At 48.1% G+C, this 7706-nt stretch overlaps 1 pseudogene; it reads left to right on the top strand.

The window, feature by feature from the left end:
- Window positions 1-419: 419 nt before the first annotated feature.
- On the top strand, window positions 420-524 carry LOC129695963 (U2 spliceosomal RNA; annotated as a pseudogene).
- The last annotated feature ends 7182 nt before the right edge of the window (window positions 525-7706 follow it).

Here is a 7706-nt window from a genome sequence, read left to right as displayed (position 1 = left end):
GTTTCCTTCCACTTACCCTTTAGGTGCAGACATGGACCGGGTCCATGTAAGCTGCAGAAAGACCGCGGAGTGCAGGCAGCCGGCAGGAGAACAGCAACGGCAGCCAGCAGCGGCAGGGGCAGCGGCAGCGGCAGCGGCAGGAGCAGCAGCGGCAGCCGACAACGGCAGGAGCAGCAAAGGCACTTCGACTCCCGGAGGGGAAAACACCTGTGCCCGACTTCGCTCCCGCAACAGGGGGCAAATTCATTTCTGGGGCAGTATGCCAGTCTCGCTTTGGAAGCGAGTCTGGCTTGAAGCAGCGCTAACGGCCAGCGCCGAGGCCAAGGACATTGCAGTGCAGTTGACTGGCTGCAATCGACCATGAGGGACCAGTAATGTGAGTACCGGGGTCGGTCCCAGCGGGTTTTTTAGTTAGAGAGATCGCTTCTTGGCCTTTTGGCTAAGATCAACTATAGTAGCTGTTTATTATCAGTTTTAATATCTGATACATCCCTTATCTAAGGACCATATAAGCAGGAGTCCCCAGAACTGAGGGCATTAGAGTGGGGTTGACCGGCTGAAACGACCGCTAGGGACCAGTACCGTCAGTACGGGGGTCGGTCCCAGCGGTCTGAGATAAACGAGCAGCCAGGAGCGCTGAGAGCGTTGGAGCCGGGTTAAAGAAATGGACTAGGTGGAATCAGCTGTGCCAGATGTCCTCCACACCGGCCATATCCACTCCACGGAAGGAAGGACAAAGCTGGAGAAGGAGGACCGTGAAGCAGCGGGCAGCCAGCGGCACTTGGATCAACCGTAGTGGGATCAGCTGTGCCCGATGTCGGGCCCGCACCGGCCAGAGCCATGCGGCCGAGCGGTAAGGCTGGACACAAATCAAGCAAGGTAGTGGACTCAGGGGGTCTGACTTTGCATAAAACCACCGGCAACCAGTGCCCGAGAGGGCTGGAGCGGGAAGAAGCGGTGTATGGAGCCTTGCTCCTACGTGATAAACCCACAGCAGTACCTCTTTGAGGGCTGCACAATGCTTCTACCCCATCAGAGGGGAGCACTGTGGGTCAGTTCTGGGTTGACCTGCAAGAGGGGTCCGCAGAACAAAAGACAAGTGGGCAGCAGTTAAGCCCCACATGGGTACCCCGTGTGGGACCCTAGAGAGCTCTAACTCTATAAAAAAGAGTGGGCAGGACCCTGATGGGCCAGAGCCTGGTAATACAGCATCCCATGATCCTAACACAGCAGGGACTCTGCTGGACATGGTGGCTGATTACTTTAACCAAGTCAAACATGGGTAGACTTGGATCCAGGATGGCAATAGTATTACTATATGTCTGGCCACAAACGCCAACAAGAAATATTTACAGAGACTGGCCAGACATCTGCCACCTGGCAACGGTGAGGCATTACAGGTGCCCAGTGTAAACCAATGCATTTGGCAGCATATGGGGACGAACATCAGGAACCAGGACCTCAAGATCCAGAGAACCTTAAAGGGATTGACGGAAGGCATCATAGCATACACCCGCACCCTGGACTAAACGGAGGTAACCAAAGACCATCAAGACGCACTAGCTCTGTTTAGTAATATGCAATATGACCTGAACTACATGTGGAAGGCTGCCATTCAGCCAGCACTGGGACCCTAAAATGCTACCATTTGCAAACAAAGAACCGTGGGTGGACGAAGCAAGACACTGGGGCTCATCAACGCCAGCGCAAGGGCCTATTTTGGAGCACGATACCAGCCACATGCAAGGCCATAAAAAATGTGGCTCATACCAGTGGCAGTGCCAGAAATCAATATAACCCGCAGGATCCTTTTTTAGGGTATGGCCAGGGCGGCCACCCTGGAAGATGCGGAAGCCTCAACCTCCCACACAACCCCGAACAAGAGATATCAAACCAGAACCCCCTTTTCAAAAAACCAAGGAAATAACACAACCACCGGTAACCATGGAGGTAGGTGGGTGTGGTTTCTTCTGTTAAAAAGGGACCTACGATGGTGGGGGAGGGGAGGTTGCAACACTACAGTTATGTATGGCATATAATCACTACAGATTCATATAATCTCAGCAGTATTCAGGGTTATCTGATAGGATTTACTCATCCCAATAACCCTAGTACAACATACACCAGAATGGCATTTTGTACTTACATAAACCAAACAATCTAAAACCCACATGGTGCTACAAAAATTGTACACAAAAGGTGTGATTGAGCATACTTTTCATGGAACATTAGAATTTGTATCAAACATATTTATTAAAAATAAAATAGAGTGGGGTTGCAGGATTATCATTGATTTTTCAACCCTAAACACATTCGTTCAAGATATTCATTTTAAGATGGATACTCTTATTACTGATAAAGACTTGGTGTCAGCTGGGTTTTTTCTATATGGCAGGCATTGACTTAAAAGAGGGGCAAACATCAGCCCCAATATTATTTACTAAAATTCTAAAACCAGCTTGGCATTGTTATGTAAACAAAGCCATAGGGTGATGTATTTCCCCCGTTCTGCCCCATCAATGGGGTTCTAGGGAAAATTCAACTAGACTCGGCATCTGCAATTCTCAGAGTACCCGACTGGCCTACTAAATCATGGTATTCGGTCATACAGGGGATGGTGTTAGAACCATGTTTCCCTAATGAACATAGCCAAAAATTATTAATTTATCCAGTGACTGGGGGCAGTCATCCATGCCATAAGACTATGGATTTATTGATTTGTAGAGTCTAAAAGACCCACTACACGGCATGGGGCTGTCAGACAGGACGATGAATCTCATCTCATCTGCACAAAGACTGTCAACACGGAAGCAGTACCTTGGACACATCAAGAAATGGGGCATATACTGCTTGGACAACAACCTCGACTAAAAGGCCAAGAACATTCTGGCCGTATTGGAATTTTAACAAGCCTCCATTATGATAATCGATGGAGCTACAGTGCCATCAATAGTGCCACAAGTGCACTCTCCAATTACCTATCACAAGGAACGGAGCGGCACATGGTGGAAACGCACCCCCTGGTAAGAAAACCAGGTACTCCGAAATCTGGGACGTGGGTGTCCTTCTACACATGCTGACGAGCTGGTAGCCCATAACAGCATTGTCACTTCAGTAAAGGACCATGAAGATGGTTATGCTCATGGTGTTATTTACTGCACAATGAGTCCAGCCATTAAGCAAGCTGAGCCTGGACTCCCTGATCATCTCACCCGAGAAACTGGTGTTTGTCATACAGGATTTAATAAAAGAAAACAGACCAGGTTCATCGGGTCAAGTGTTTGAATTTATGGTATACCCATATGACGAACGACTGTGTATAGCAAGACACATCCAACAATACATAGAATATACTAAGAGCATTCGAGGTCAGAGAATGGCGTTGTTTATCTCTACAAGAAACCGCATGAAAGGGTCACGACCCAAACTATATCAAGGTGGCTCAAATATGTCCTAAAGATGGCAGGAATAGACACTAATGTTTTTAACTCTCATTCCACCAGGGCTGCAGTAACATCCGCAGCAAAAATTCTAGAGGTACCCACAGACCAAATCCTCAGAATGGCACTATGGTCATCCAGAAGGTTTTTCCAAAGGTTTTATAATAAACCAGTTATTTTTTGGAACCATCATTGTATTCCGAAACCATTTTACGTTCAACAATATAATTTGCCCGAAAGGTTACAGGGCTATGATTCTCCATGTAAAAAATTTATATATTTTTTCGTTATACCACACAATTTTTTGTATAAGTGTGTTTTAAACTTACTAATGATGCTCTCTCCCAATACCCAAGGCAGTTGTGAAGCATGGACTCGTTCCACGGCATGAGGTCACAGAGCTTTGAAATCTTCACGAAGTCACTCACGTGACTCCGAAGTAAAATAGTAAGATTAAACGAGAACTTACCAGTTTGAAGTTTGATCTGTATTTTATGAGGAGTTACGATGAGGGATTACGTGCCCTCCGCTCCCACCCTCTTATGATCATATCACAAACTGGTATATCTTTGATAATCTTACTATGTTAGATCATTATAGGTTCCTGTGACCTCACACCGCTGCTTTGAAGAATGACACACATGCGTTGGAAGCGAGTTCTTCACGTAATCCCTCATCGTAACTCCTCATAAAATACAGATCAAACTTCAAAAACTGGTAAGTTCTCGTTTAATCTTACTATTTTATTGCCTCCCATTTTGCTTTCAGAACCTCTCCCCATCGACCCCCCACTACTGACCCGAGTACTTACAAAATAATTGCCGTGTGGGGAAACTGCACCCACAGCACTAGCCCAACCCCGCACTCAGATCAGAGGCGGAATGTGCCCTGCATGAGTATCCAGGATACAAATGTAGTTCAAATCGAGGGCGCTTCCTCTCAAGATTCAAGATGGCGGTGGCAGGAAAACAATGGTGCCGCTAAGCCAGCCTGGTTCCCACTTCCCGTGCCCTCGGAAGCACTCCGTAAGCTCCAACCATTTCCTCAGACAGCTCGTTCCATATACACGCCACCCTTTGTATGAAAAAGTCACCCCTCAAGTTCCTAACAAATGCTTCACCTCTCATTTTAAACCTGTGCCCTCTCGTCTTGAGCTCCGAGGAGTTGGAGCGGTGGCCGTGTGAGGCGAGGGACAGCGAGTTCGTGGGATGACGTGTCGGATCGAGCCGTTGATGGAATGGGCCGCTGAGGCATGAATGGATCAGAAGCCACTCCAAGAGGCCGATCATGCAGATCAGGCATGGACTGCAGTGGTGGAGCACCAGTGGAGGACACCAACAACGTATCTCGACCCGAAACGTCACCCATTCCTTCTCTCCAGAACTGTTGCCTGTCCCGCTGAGTTACTCCAGCTTTTTGTGTTTATTTTCAGTTTAAACCCACATCTGCAGTCCCTTCTTACACACCAACAACAACAACAGGCCGGCCGCACAACTTTGACCCAGTGCCACCACAATGGCCAAGTCAGGACTCTATATTTTTAATAGTTTTGGATTTGAACCATACAAAATGGCACCAGAAATGTGGCAGCTCCTATGTGCTGTCTCAGTGTAATGTACGATTCCTACACTCTTGACTTTGGTATGATCGCGCCCATGTATCACAAGATTTTTAATGAACTATATGCAAAAAAGGAATTTCACTCCCCCAGGTACATGTGACAATAAAGTACCACTGAACGATCATAAAAACATAGAAACATAGACGATAGGTGGAGGAGTAGGCCATTCGGCCCTTCGAGCCTGCACCGCCATTCAATATGATCATCGAACCATTCCTTTGTTTTCCTCTCTGCAAATTCTGCCTGACCTGCTGGGAGATTTCACATTTTTTTCTAGATCTCAGCTACATTTGCCTTTTGCTGTGTGCGCTCCATTAGGAGTAAGAATGGTTTAAATATCAAATCTGTTTAATGACTGATGATTTCAGCATGGCTTATTCTTTTCGTATTATTCTCGTGGTATTTTTATAGTTCTGCTTGTATGGTCAATGACATACTTAAACTTTTTTGAAAAAATATTATTTTTAATAATGTTTTGCCCAAGTCCAAAAATACATTTTTCATTTTCTTAGTGCATGATTTACGTCTCCCTAAAAGGACGCCTCAGTCTATATTTTTGATGTCATTGTTATATTTAGATGGGATAAAGCAGACTGTTGAAATTCACAGCCACATTTCTCTGAAAAGGAATAATCACAACCTCAATGCAACATTTATTTTAAATTTAACTCAGTCCCATCCATGCATTGCCAGTAACAATAATGTGTGATTCACTTTTACTGGGATACTTAGTTTAGTTTAGTTTAGAGATACATCATTGAAACAGGCCCTTCAGTCCGCAGAGTCCATGCCCACCATCGATCACCCGTAACTGTCTTATTAACTGTCTTATGAAGAAAGACTGGATAGACTTGGTTTATACTCTCTAGGATTTAGGAGATTGAGAGGGGATCTTATAGAAACTTACAAAATTCTTAAGGGGTTGGACAGGCTAGATGCAGGAAGATTGTTCCCGATGTTGGGGAAGTCCAGGACAAGGGGTCACAGCTTAAGGATAAGGGGGAAATCGTTTAAAACCGAGATGAGAAGAACTTTTTTCACACAGAGAGTGGTGAATCTCTGGAACTCTCTGCCACAGAGGGTAGTTGAGGCCAGTTCATTGGCTATATTTAAGAGGGAGTTAGATGTGGCCCTTGTGGCTAAGGGGATTAGGGGGTATGGAGAGAAGGCAGGTACGGGATACTGAGTTGGATGATCAGCCATGATCATATTGAATGGCGGTGCAGGCTCGAAGGGCCGAATGGCCTACTCCTGCACCTAATTTCTATGTTTCTATGTTTTCTATGTAAACTAGTTGATCATTATTCAACTTCATAATCTACACATCAGGGGCAATTGACAGAAGCCAATTGAAGGGCCTGTCCCACTGCGGCGACCTAATCCGCGAGTTCAGAAGAGTGTCTTCGACCTTCAAGCTCGAGGGCACTCGCCTGGAAAGCCTCGAGCTGGATCGACCGTCAGCGATGAAACCGCACGCTGGATCGACCGCCGCGCACAAACACATCGCAAATGCGGGGGCCAGGGAAAGCGGGGGAGCGCTGTCTGAAATTCACCCCCCCGATGAAGAGGAAAGTAAAAGACGGCTGCACAGTGTAAGGTAAGTCCTTTAGAGAGCGCGGGGGGGGGGGTGGTGGGGGGGGGGGGGGGGGGGGGGGAGAGAAGTGGAGAGAAGGGGAGAGAGGGGGGAGAGAAGAGAGAGACAGAAGGGGAGAGAAGTGGAGAGAAGGGGGGGGAGAAGGGGAGAGGGGGAGAGAAGTGGAGAGAAGGGGGGGGGGGGGAGAAGGGGAGAGAGGGGGAGAGAGGGGGAGAGAAGGAGAGAGAAGGGGAGAGAGGGGAGAGAGGGGAGAGAGAAGGAGACAGAAGGGGGACAGAGGGAGTGGAGAAGAGAGAGGGGGGGAGAGGGGGGAGAGAGGGGAGAGAGGGAGGAGAGAGAGGAGGAGAGAGAAGGGGAGAGAGGGGAGAGAGGGGGAGAGGGAGAGGGGGGAGGGGGGAGAGAGAGGGGGGGGGAGAAGGGGAGAGAGGGGAGAGAGGGGGGGGAGAGAAGGAGAGAGAAGGGGAGAGAGGGGAGAGAGGGGGAGAGAAAGGGGGGGCGAGTAGGGGAGAGAGAGGGAGAGGAGAGAAAGATGGGGAGAGAGGGGAGATAGAGGAGAGAGGGGAGCAGGGGACGGGGAGAAGGGAGACAGGGGAGAGAGAGGGGGAGAGAAGGAGACAGAAGGGGAGAGAAGTGGAGAGAAGGGGGGGGAAGGGGAAAAAGGGGAGAGAGGGGGAGAGTAGGAGACAGAAGGGGAGAGAAGGGGGGGGGCAGAAGGAGTGGAGACACTTTTAAGAAATCCGACAATGGGGGGAGAAGTGGAGAGAAGGGGGGGGGGAGAAGGAGTGGAGACACTTTTAAGAAATCAGACAATGTTTAATAAAGTTTAGCGGGCCTTATTTGCTCCTGAAAACTCCCATGAGCCAATTAAAATGCCCAGTCAGTGAAGGAGATTTCCTACAGCTGCCCTCGACTGCCTGTAACTAAATAGCTACCCCACTCCACTGCACTACGAGTTAAAAAGAACCATGCCGAACAAATTTAACTCGAGGAAATGTTTTCAACATGCTGAAAATGTTTCCGCGACCTAGCTGAGGCCACGTGTGTGCAGGAA

The sequence above is a fragment of the Leucoraja erinacea genome, chromosome 3 (genome assembly GCF_028641065.1).
Source record: "Leucoraja erinacea ecotype New England chromosome 3, Leri_hhj_1, whole genome shotgun sequence".
Taxonomy (NCBI): domain Eukaryota; kingdom Metazoa; phylum Chordata; class Chondrichthyes; order Rajiformes; family Rajidae; genus Leucoraja; species Leucoraja erinaceus.
The sequence above is the reverse complement of the archived record's forward strand: the minus strand, read 5'-3'. Positions and strand labels throughout refer to the sequence as shown.